The sequence below is a fragment of the Ixodes scapularis genome, unplaced genomic scaffold (genome assembly GCF_016920785.2).
Source record: "Ixodes scapularis isolate PalLabHiFi unplaced genomic scaffold, ASM1692078v2 PGA_scaffold11__112_contigs__length_91849675, whole genome shotgun sequence".
Lineage (NCBI taxonomy): Eukaryota > Metazoa > Arthropoda > Arachnida > Ixodida > Ixodidae > Ixodes > Ixodes scapularis.
The window spans coordinates 4,642,086-4,652,166 of record NW_024609837.1 but is presented as its reverse complement, the minus strand read 5'-3'; positions in this window follow the sequence as shown (position 1 = coordinate 4,652,166).

Below are 10,081 nucleotides of genomic sequence, written 5' to 3'. Positions count from 1 at the left end.
GACTAAGATGGCGGGTGGCCCGTATCGAAGAAGCGGTGGAGGGGGCCGCCGATATTGGGTTCTTTCTGGCAACTCCATTTGGACGCTTTTGTTTCAATCTAGTTTTTTTTGTGTGTCTCCGGCGTGCAGCTCTCGTGGGTCGAGAGGCTTTGATAAGTGGAAGGAGACTCCACGTTTTGAGGCGAGATAAGACAGCTCGTTATCGGGTCGTGTCCAGGAATAGTCTTTATTTCGACGAGTGTTTTCGGACTTCAGACGTCTGTCGCGCGGGGTTTCCTGTTCACGTTTTCACGTTGCTCTCTATTTCCAGAGTCTTTTGGCGCTTGTGTTGACCTCGGTGATACTGCCTAAAAGGCAGAATGGGAGCATTGGCAACACGTGCCAAACATTGAATCATACGGCACATTTGCATAACAGCGGCAAACAATGAAGGACGTTGGCTTTCTTCGCGACATAGTGGAGACATCTTTATTTACTTTGTCTACATGTGTGTGTAGGGCACAGCGATCGCGTGAGGGAAGCAAGATCCCTAGAATATTAAAACTCTGACACGTTGGCTAAACTCAATACTGAATTCGCTTGACTGTGCGCCTCCTTCGCTGAAGCTTTGGACAGACAGTGGCGCCCTCATTTTGGGTAGTGCAAGCTCACGTGATTGAGCTTCGCAATACTTATGGCGCCTTCTCTGAGCTTTTTTTCTTTCTGTGTGGTGCTCATAAACGAGAAAGCACCTTTCGACATCATAGATCGGCTGGATTCAACGCCGCAAGCCAACCGAAAGTTTCACATTCATGCCACCACCGCTACACTCTAAGAAATGCCTGCGCGTCTACTTACCCGTAAAACACTCAAACAGCCAATCTCTGCAATTTAGGAAATCAGCTGAGCGAATGATGAGGCGGAACATCCGTTTAGACCTAAAAATTATGTCTGCACTGTTGCACTGCGCAATGCAAAGCGTCGTGCTCGCATTGTGTAACGCCACAGCGCAGACTTCGTTTTTAGGTCTAAACGGATGTTCCGCCTCATCGTTCGCTGAGCTGATTTCCTAAATCGCAGAGATTGGCTCTTTGAGTGTTTTGCGGGTAAGTAGACACACAGGAATTTCTTAGAGTGTATAGGGTACGTGTGAATATGGCACTTTCTGGGTGACGACATCAAACTATCTAACATTCCAACGTGTTTTGGTTGTTTGTTTTATAGAAGACGTGAAACGGCGTTTCTCGGCTTACGCTCTTAGGTTTGCAGGGTGCTTGCACGGCGTTCGAATTTTTTGTTGTTTCTTTCTACTTTCCTCGTTATCTCGCGTTCCGCACCCGAGCAGGCATGCTTCTACTTGTGACGCTCTAAACTGTCAAGTTTGTTGTACCATAGCCTCCTATATACTCACAAAGCTTGGAGCGCGTGGATTTGGTAGTGCACAGCATCAAAGAGCCATTTCTCGACGAACCTGGACATCAGCGCACAGCTTTTGCAGCTGCGAGGACCCGAAACACACTTGTTCGCTCGGGGAATTGTGTTTCGGTGTCTCGCCGCAACGGGGCGCCAGTCACGTGGCTCTCCTCTCATCCGTTGGCGCCGCTCCACCTTTTTCCTTTCGGCGGCCGCTTTTCGTGGCGATCTGCCAGGCTTTGTCAGTGTAAAGGAGGCCATGGTAGTACCAAAAAGCAAATTCTAACCAGTCCCTTTTCGCAGCGCCCCTGGGCGACGCAGGAGGCTTATATGCCGTTTTAGCTATCGCCTTTGGCAGGCTGCCGTCTCTGCCCAGCGTCTACAGGGCTGCGGAACTCGTTGGAGTATGGGCAATAGTGACTGCTTGTAGCTGAGCTAGTTGGTGATACATGCTTCTGGAAGATGCCAGCTGAACGCAGGAGGATACATGAAGGGAGAAAGAGAGAGAGAGAGATAAGAGAAAAAAAGGACGCTCACCTGGACCAGCAACCATGTACTGAAGATGTCTTTTTCCACACCGACAAGTTCCAAAATATGAAAGTTCCTCTCATTGGTTTTCTTATCCTTATTTTTGTACTGAAGAAATACCTAATTGCTTGGTGCGACGTATTTTTTTTTTTTTTAGGAAGAGTTACATTTTCAAATAACAGCGAGTGTATAGGGAGTATTCACTGGCGGCCATAGCTGTGTGCGCGAATGCTGAGCGCGTGCTGATGGCGAGCTTCCACAGTTCTTTTGCCACGTGCATTCCGCACCATCAAGAGTGCCGGTCTTAGCAGCCTATTGATGTGAGCTCGTTCTGAGCATGCGCTCTAAACAGCACCCACAAATATGGCGTCCAATGAATACTCCCTATACAGGCAAGCTGGTAATAACAACGTATCACCACCTACTGTGGCGCGGAAAGTTAAGAAACGCTTAAGTCGAAGAAGACAACGCTAGGATCGTATTTTTCTTAGACTTTAAAGTTTTTTTTTTTTTTTCACATCACAGTTTTGGTGCTCCGTTTTGTTTTGTTTTGTTTTTCTCTTCGTTTCAAACACTAATTGGTATTTTTTGACACTAATATAATAAACATTTACGTATGTTTCACTTTGTATGGTGTCCCTGAAGAACGACGTCTCATTTATCAGCCTGCGTCGCCTCATTATCCTTGCACACTCTACGGGCCATTTATATAATATCTCTATAAACTGCTAGACAATAACAGTACAAAATCAATCACAAATGGATTATCACAGTTCTAACTAGCAACACCTAGATGTCCTTGAGCAGCCAATGTCTATGAACTGAGAAAGAAGTTCCCTCCTTTGCTCTCTCCTTCCACAATGTTATCTATGACCTTGAGGTAGGCAGCGATAACACCGTGGAAAGCTTTACGGGTAAAAATGGCATTAAACTCGTATACGTTTTCTGCGTTCGTAGCGTCGAAAGTGCTTAATACACGCAGTGTTCGTTCCTGCTTGCAGAATCTGAAAAAATATGGCTTCCAATAAATTTCAGCGTTCTTCTAAGAGCCAACCCACATTCGTACTAACAGCGTTTAAAGTTTTTAGCGTGGATGCGTCTGGATTGAAACACAGTCCACTCACGCCCACCGGAATCCCTCTTTGAGGAGTTCCCACCGATAGCGTCTCTCTGCTCTCGTTAACACACGCAGTTGAGTTCATTCCTGCTCAAAGAATCTTTAAAAAAAAACGAGACTTCTTTTCTTAATTTGTGTTATCGAAATAAACCATTTAGTTGAAAGTTACACCGTGTCCTGTCCAGTTCTCCTTCGCTTTCGTCCATGTTGTTTTGGAGTATTACACCATGAGTCGTTTACAAATCTCTAATGCGAAACTAGAGCGCAGCTCTTGAGGAGGAGGGGGGGGGGGTTACGGAAGGGAGGACATGTCCCTCCTTAATCTTACCCTCCCCCTCTCCTCCTCATCCTCTTCCCCCCTCTCCTCCTCCTCTACCCTCCTCATTCTCTCCTCCTTGTCTTCCCTCCTCCTCCCCTCCACCTTCTTCTCTCCTCCTTCTGCTAAATTTAGCGGGGAAATTTTCCTTCTAAATTTAGCGGCAAAATTTCCCCGCTAATTTTAGCGGATTAAGTTCTTTCCCGCTAAATATAGCGGGGAAATTGACGTCACGTGACCTCAACGCAAATATAGTTTCCCCGGTAAATTTAGCGGGGAAAATGACGTCACATGGCTTCGCGTCACGTCATCCATAAAGGAATTCAGTTTCTCCGCTAGATTCAGCGGGACAATTGCACCGGACCTCAACACTACTTCAATATGAACACTTCACAACAACACTTCAGTATGAATAAATAAATAAATTTCCCGCTAAATTTAGCGGGGTGGTTACGCCGACGTTGATGGTGACGCCGCGAAATGCGGAAGCGGGCACCTAAGAGCTGCGCTCTAAAACGGCTTTTAATATATTTCGGCGTTGTTCTAAGGGCAAACCCATGTTCCTACTAACACCGTTTGAAGTTTCTAGCGTGGATGCGTCTGGATTAAAACAACGTCCACTCACGCTCACCAAAAGGGCCCTTTGAGGAGTCCCCACCAATACCGCCTCTCTTTTCTCGTTAAAGGGATACAAAAATGTTGAGCTCATAAAACAGGACTGGAGCGATAGGCGGGACGCTGCAGAACCCAAAAACACCACTCATACAGCGATATCTCCAACAGATGGCCGTATTTCTTGAAAAAAATATGTGGGACTGAACACGGCCGACACGGCCGAGAAGACATGTGACGTCACGATTCTCATTCCCTCTCCTCCTCGCTTCGTCCCGTCGAGCTGATGAACCGAAGGGAGGAAAAGGGAAGCAATGGCCGATTTCCCTCATTCTCAACTTTTCCAGGAGGATCGTGACGTCAGAGTCCTTGCTTGATCGCGGCATTCTTTTCTAAAAATACGGCCATCCGTTCGACATATCGATATATGAGTGATGTTTTGGAGTTCTCAGCGTCCCATTCAACGCTTCTGTGGCCTCATTTTGCGAAATCCAAATTTAAGTTCAGTATCCCTTTAACACACTCAACTGCGTTCATTCCTGCTTAGAGAATCTTAAAAATACGCCTTCCAACAGATTTCAGAATTGTTTAAGGAATAAGCCCATATTCCCACTAACAGCGTTTGAAGTTTCCAGCGTGAATGCACCTGGATCACGGTGGAAGAAATACATTTAGGTGATGGCTCTGGCCGCTCTTCCCGCAGGGAGAGAGCGACCAGATCGTGTTCGGAGCTAGCCTCGGACAAGGAGCCCTCCGCGCCGCCGCGGAGGGAGCTGGTGCATGAGCATCGTGGGTATGGGGTCCCTCTTCGGCAGCCACGGTGTCGGCGGCGTAGCGTGCTCGCCTGTTTCGGAGTGTGGTGGTGGTGTGCGGCCAGTGGCTGGCTTCGTGTTTTGCTTTGGTGCTGTGCCGATCATAGGTGCCACCATCGTGCACGAAGGTGAGCCTTAACCTGAAGAAGAAGGAAGAGAACACAGATTTACAGACTCTGGCGACGTGGTGGCAGCGCGGAGGTGGTGAGGGACAACAAGGAGCTGTGAGCGAGGGAATGCGGGACTACCGCTGAGGAGAAACAACCGGAGCGGTCGGTTTGGGAGGAATCCCATACTTGGACGCCATCTATCCCCGAGCGGGTGAAGCGCGCTCGGTGCGCCGATCATAATGTGGCCGCCGTGTCGAACAGATTATCATCTAAATGTGTTTCTTCCACCGTGGGAACAACAAGAAGCGGTGAGCGAGGGAATGCGTGACCACCGCTGGGAGAAACAACCCGAGCGGTCGGTTTGGGAGGGACCCGATACTAGGGCGCCATCTATCCCCGTGCGAGTGAAGCGCCCGGTGCACCGAACATAATGTGGTCGCCGCGTCAGATAGAGAGTCATCACCTAAATGTTTCTTCCACCGTGACCTGGATTGAAGACCGTCCACTCACATCCATCGGAAGCCATCTCTGTGGAGTTCCCACCAATAGCGCCTCTCTGCTTTCGTTAACGTACGCAACTATACGTTTATTCCTGCCTTGGAGAATCTTAAAAATACGGATTTCAATAGATTCCAGCCTTGTTGTAAGAGCAACCCCGTATTCGTACTAACAGCTTTTGAAGTTGCTAACGCGGATGCGTCTGGATTAAATCACCGTCCACTCACGCCCACCGGAAGCCCTCTCTGAGGAGTTCCCACCAGTAGCGCCACTCTGCTCACGGTAACAGACGCGAATGTGTTCATTCCTGCTTGGAAACTTGAAAGATAGAACTACCGAGAGATTTCTGCGTTTTCAGAGCAAAACCACATGCCTACGTGCAGTGTTTGAAGTGTCTAGCGTGACTGCATCTGTGTTGAAACACCGCCATCGTGCGCCCACGGTAAACAATCCCTGAGGAGTATTCACTAGTAGAGCCCCTCTGCTGATTCGAAACACACGTCAGAACTGCGTTCTGAATTCCCTTCAGTAAAATTAAATGTTTTATTTATGCTCAACATACGGCCAGCCGTGAGTTGAAAACAAATGGATAGGCATACTACAAGCAAAAGCACCTTCAAAATAATGTTATTGAGAAAAGCAGATATGTTTGCACTATTTATAGCAGTCATCGGTACAGACAGCTTCGTTCGCCGATAGATTTCATGAAGAATTACGCGTTCCGTAGAAACACTTCCTTTCGAAAATAAGTAATTCTTCCTTTCGAAGTTCGAAATTAATCTAAAATCACTAACAAGCTGAGAGCGGCTGGGAAGAACTTTGGTTGCCCCGCCTCCAACCATAGCCTCCTCTATACACGTTTGCAAGTCCGGTCTCAGGGCGCCGCCATCTTCCTCAGTGGGGTGCGCTCTCGGGAGCGGCCATAATCCGATTACGACGCCTTAGCAAGGCTTCGTAATCGGATTATGACTGGTCCAAGCGCACCCCAGACAGGCAAGATGGCAGCGCCCTGAAGCCGGACTTGCAAACGTGTATACTCACAAAGCCTGGCAGTTCGACGACGGAGCCATGCAGTGCCTGGTCGCAGATTAGGAGTGCGAGGATCAGGTAGCACAGAGAATTTCTCGGGGAACCTGGACGTCAGCGCACACCTTTTGCAGCGGCGAGGATCCGAAACAGACTTGTTCGCTCGGGAGAAGTGTGTTTCGGCGTCTCGCCGTAGCGGGGCGCCAGTCACGTGGCTCTCCTATCATCCGTTGTCTGTCGCTCCACCGTTTTCACAAATTTTTGGTTTTCATTTCGGCGGCCGCTTTTCGTGGCCATCTGCCAGGCTTTGTCAGTGTATTGGAGGCTATGCTCCAACGCGAGCTGTCCACCTTCGACAAGGCGTATCTCATGAAGCTCGATCGCGCGCGCGCTCAGCAGAAGCACGGCAGAAGGCACGGAGCCGGTGGTCACCGATACGCGCCCTGTCGTTTTTATTCCCTCGGTAGCTATCGGTGACGTGGGCGATGGAATGCGTCGCCGTGATCGCCCTTCCACGATTGGCCGAATACTAACTATGACGTCAGCAAAAGATTTCTTATCGACAGAAATAATAGTAACGGAAGAACTTCAGTTTTGACGGTGTTAGCAGTGTTGGTTTCCGAGCGCAATGATTTCGAGCTTCGACCCTGCTAATTACAAACACCATCGTACTTGTTGTTCGCAATGTAATGACGTCACGAGAGGGAACTGTGGGAGGGCGCCACCAAAACATCTCGCCGCTAATACAAAGCAACCAGGGGTGCTATGTTGCGCTTTTTGGACTCCCAGGAGACTAGGGAGAGGGAAGTGACGTCAACGACACAGCAAGCGCAGATGGGGTGTTGGTTTCGTTTTCTTCTGTCAACATCCAATATGCGTTTGCTGTAGTCGTTGTCGTCACTTCCCTCTTCCAAGTCTCCTGGGAGTCCAAAAAGCGCAACATGGCACCCTAGGTAACCCCGCTTGTTTCCTGGAATTCTTGTCAACGTATTTTCAGCCCGTATTTACCAATCAGACGCCCCGCAGAGTCCCTGTGACACCAATCACCTACCGTCCTCAAGTTAAAGGGACTGTCCGGTGAAAGCCAGAAGTTTTAAAGAGATTGTGATGGTTACCTAATGATGAACAAAGGCCATTTTATTCTATTAAACGACACCCCAATTTAATGCAATCAATGACGGATAATTATACGAAACTCCGTGCCGAATTTCGCAAGTATCAATGGCTGTGCTCCCAAACCTGATGTGACGTCACACCAGGTTTCCCATTGTCAGATCGTATGCCTGATTTCTCCGTGGGAACACAGTGTTCCCGACGCCCACCGCAGCGTTCCATTTTACCCGCCACTGTAAAGGGCTGTTTATACTCCGACGTTGAGCGCAGTGAACGCAGCGTAGCGCAGAACGCGCGCCCTCCATTGACCGGTGACCAGGAACTCGATATCTGCAACCAATCAGTACCAGTGTGCGCTACGCTACGCCGCGCTTGTCGACATTACGTTGAAGTATAAACATACCTTAAGTCTCGCGGAGAAGTGTGGAGGGTGACAACGCCATACAGAGTCCCCCTTTCATTCACAAGAACATTTCTAGCACAGTAACGAGGGTGAACCACGTCGTAGCGCTCACAAGGCGGACAAAATTCGAAAGGCGCTTTAGTGCAGAGCACTGATCTCTATTATAGGAGGCTGGATGGTGCATTCAGCAAACATGTAAGCCACCGGAAGTAAGCGGCTGGTCCGGGAAGTGAGCGCTTTAAAGGCCTTGCAACCCTTCCGAGTGCTGGTTCGAAGAGCGTTGAGTGCGCTGGATTTTCGCTTGTCACCTCAAGAGAGCCTGCTTGTTGCGCAGTAAGAACGCATGCAGACCCGAGGAGTATCATGGGAAGCCATTCAATCTAAACATTTTGAAATTCTAGTTGATCACGTGTGGATGTGCCCCAAGTTCACATACCTCATTTTCTGGATTTAATTCGGAGCATGGTTATTAAAACCCGCTCAAAGAAACCGGAAAGTACAGACCAAAACATCGACTGAATGCCCTAAGAAGACCAGCAGACGCCCGACTTCCGGGACAAGGATCAAACTTCCGGTGGCTTCACTTGCGCCCTGCTCGGAGAGTGGCTATGCGCCATCCAGCCCTTAGAATAGAAATCAGGGGTTCGGCGCGATCTTTGCGTCATGTTACGTCAGGGCCTCCGCTGATTTGAAGGTGCAAGAGGAAAACGCCGTTTAAGCACGCTTGGTTTGAAATACAATTACTCGTCAACAGGGTTGTAAAAGTTACCTCAAAAGTGTACCTAAGATATAGTTAGTTACTCGTACGAAAACGTACCTAGGTCCGCACCTAGGTACCCTCTGAAAAAAGTACCTGGGTACAGGCACAGTTACTTCAAAGCTACTTTACTTATTTTCCCCAAATTTGTCAGAATATATTGGAAGTAAAGCTTTTTATACTAAGGATGCACACAAGCACGGGTTCGATAAATGTGCTTTATTGGTGCCAATGCGATGTCCACATCGGAGTTGAATCCTCACATCTCTTATCTCCGCGCTGCAACTAGTTCACCGAGGCCATAGCTTCCACTTTTAACCATGTCATGCCGAAACCGCCGAAACTCGCTGGTTGACGTTCTTGCCCTCCGAGCCGGTGCTGACGTCGACTGACCCAGAAGATGCCGGCCGCGTGAAGGAACGCATGAGTCGAGTGCATATGCACCTAACCTTCGCGACGATGAGCAAAAGGCTTCAAACTTCCTCGTTTTGTGTGTGTCTGTGTGTTTTCTTTTTCGCTAGTCGGAAGTGGAAACCGTACTATATATGGGCGATGTTATATTGCTTTACGGTTGTAATTATAAATAATTTTCAATTATATTTTATACTGTTTTTATGGCAGAAGAGAGCCACCATCATTACAAGGTACAGGCAACAGAAACTGCGCACATCTTTCAAGTTATCTTCTCCCTTGTATAGCTGTCAGAAGAGCTTCCAACACGCAATGAAGTCGATTTCGGTTGGAGATGAAGGAAGCAGGTCGCTATTTTCCCTAAGCGGCGTTCCAAAGCGATTCGATAAATCGGTGCCGCTAAAACGACATCGTTAATCCACCGTTCGCTCGAATGAGCACCGCCATTCGCTGAAGAGTCGTTCGATGAAACATCATAGGCGGGACTTCGTTCGCTAAAACGTCGTTCGATCAAGTCAGTGCCTTCCAGGTCGTACCGAACTCAACGTTAATCACGGCACATGGTAGTGTGCTAACACTTCAAAATTTAGAATTTCAAGGATTTTGACCAAGTGATTAGAAAACTACCTGTAAAAAGTAACTTGGCTTATTTAGGCCCGCTTCAGACGGGGCAACTTTCTCAGCAATTTCGGGGTTGCTGGCGGGTTATTTTCTAGCTCTCCTATAGATCGACACGAATTCCTGAGATCGGGTCCGGCTCGAAACAAGCGAGCAGTTCAAAGACGTTTGAAGCGGCAGCAGCCAATCAGGGGCGCGATATTCTGACGTGATACCCCATGTCGGTGATGACAACTAAAGAGATAGTTCTGGTTTGAAATTGATCGTTTTTGGAAATAAACTGGTTCTGAAAGATGCATTGGTATCCTCAACGATATCTAAAGCGCATAACTATGTGCCTAAGTAGTGCAAGAAAAATGAATGTTTTT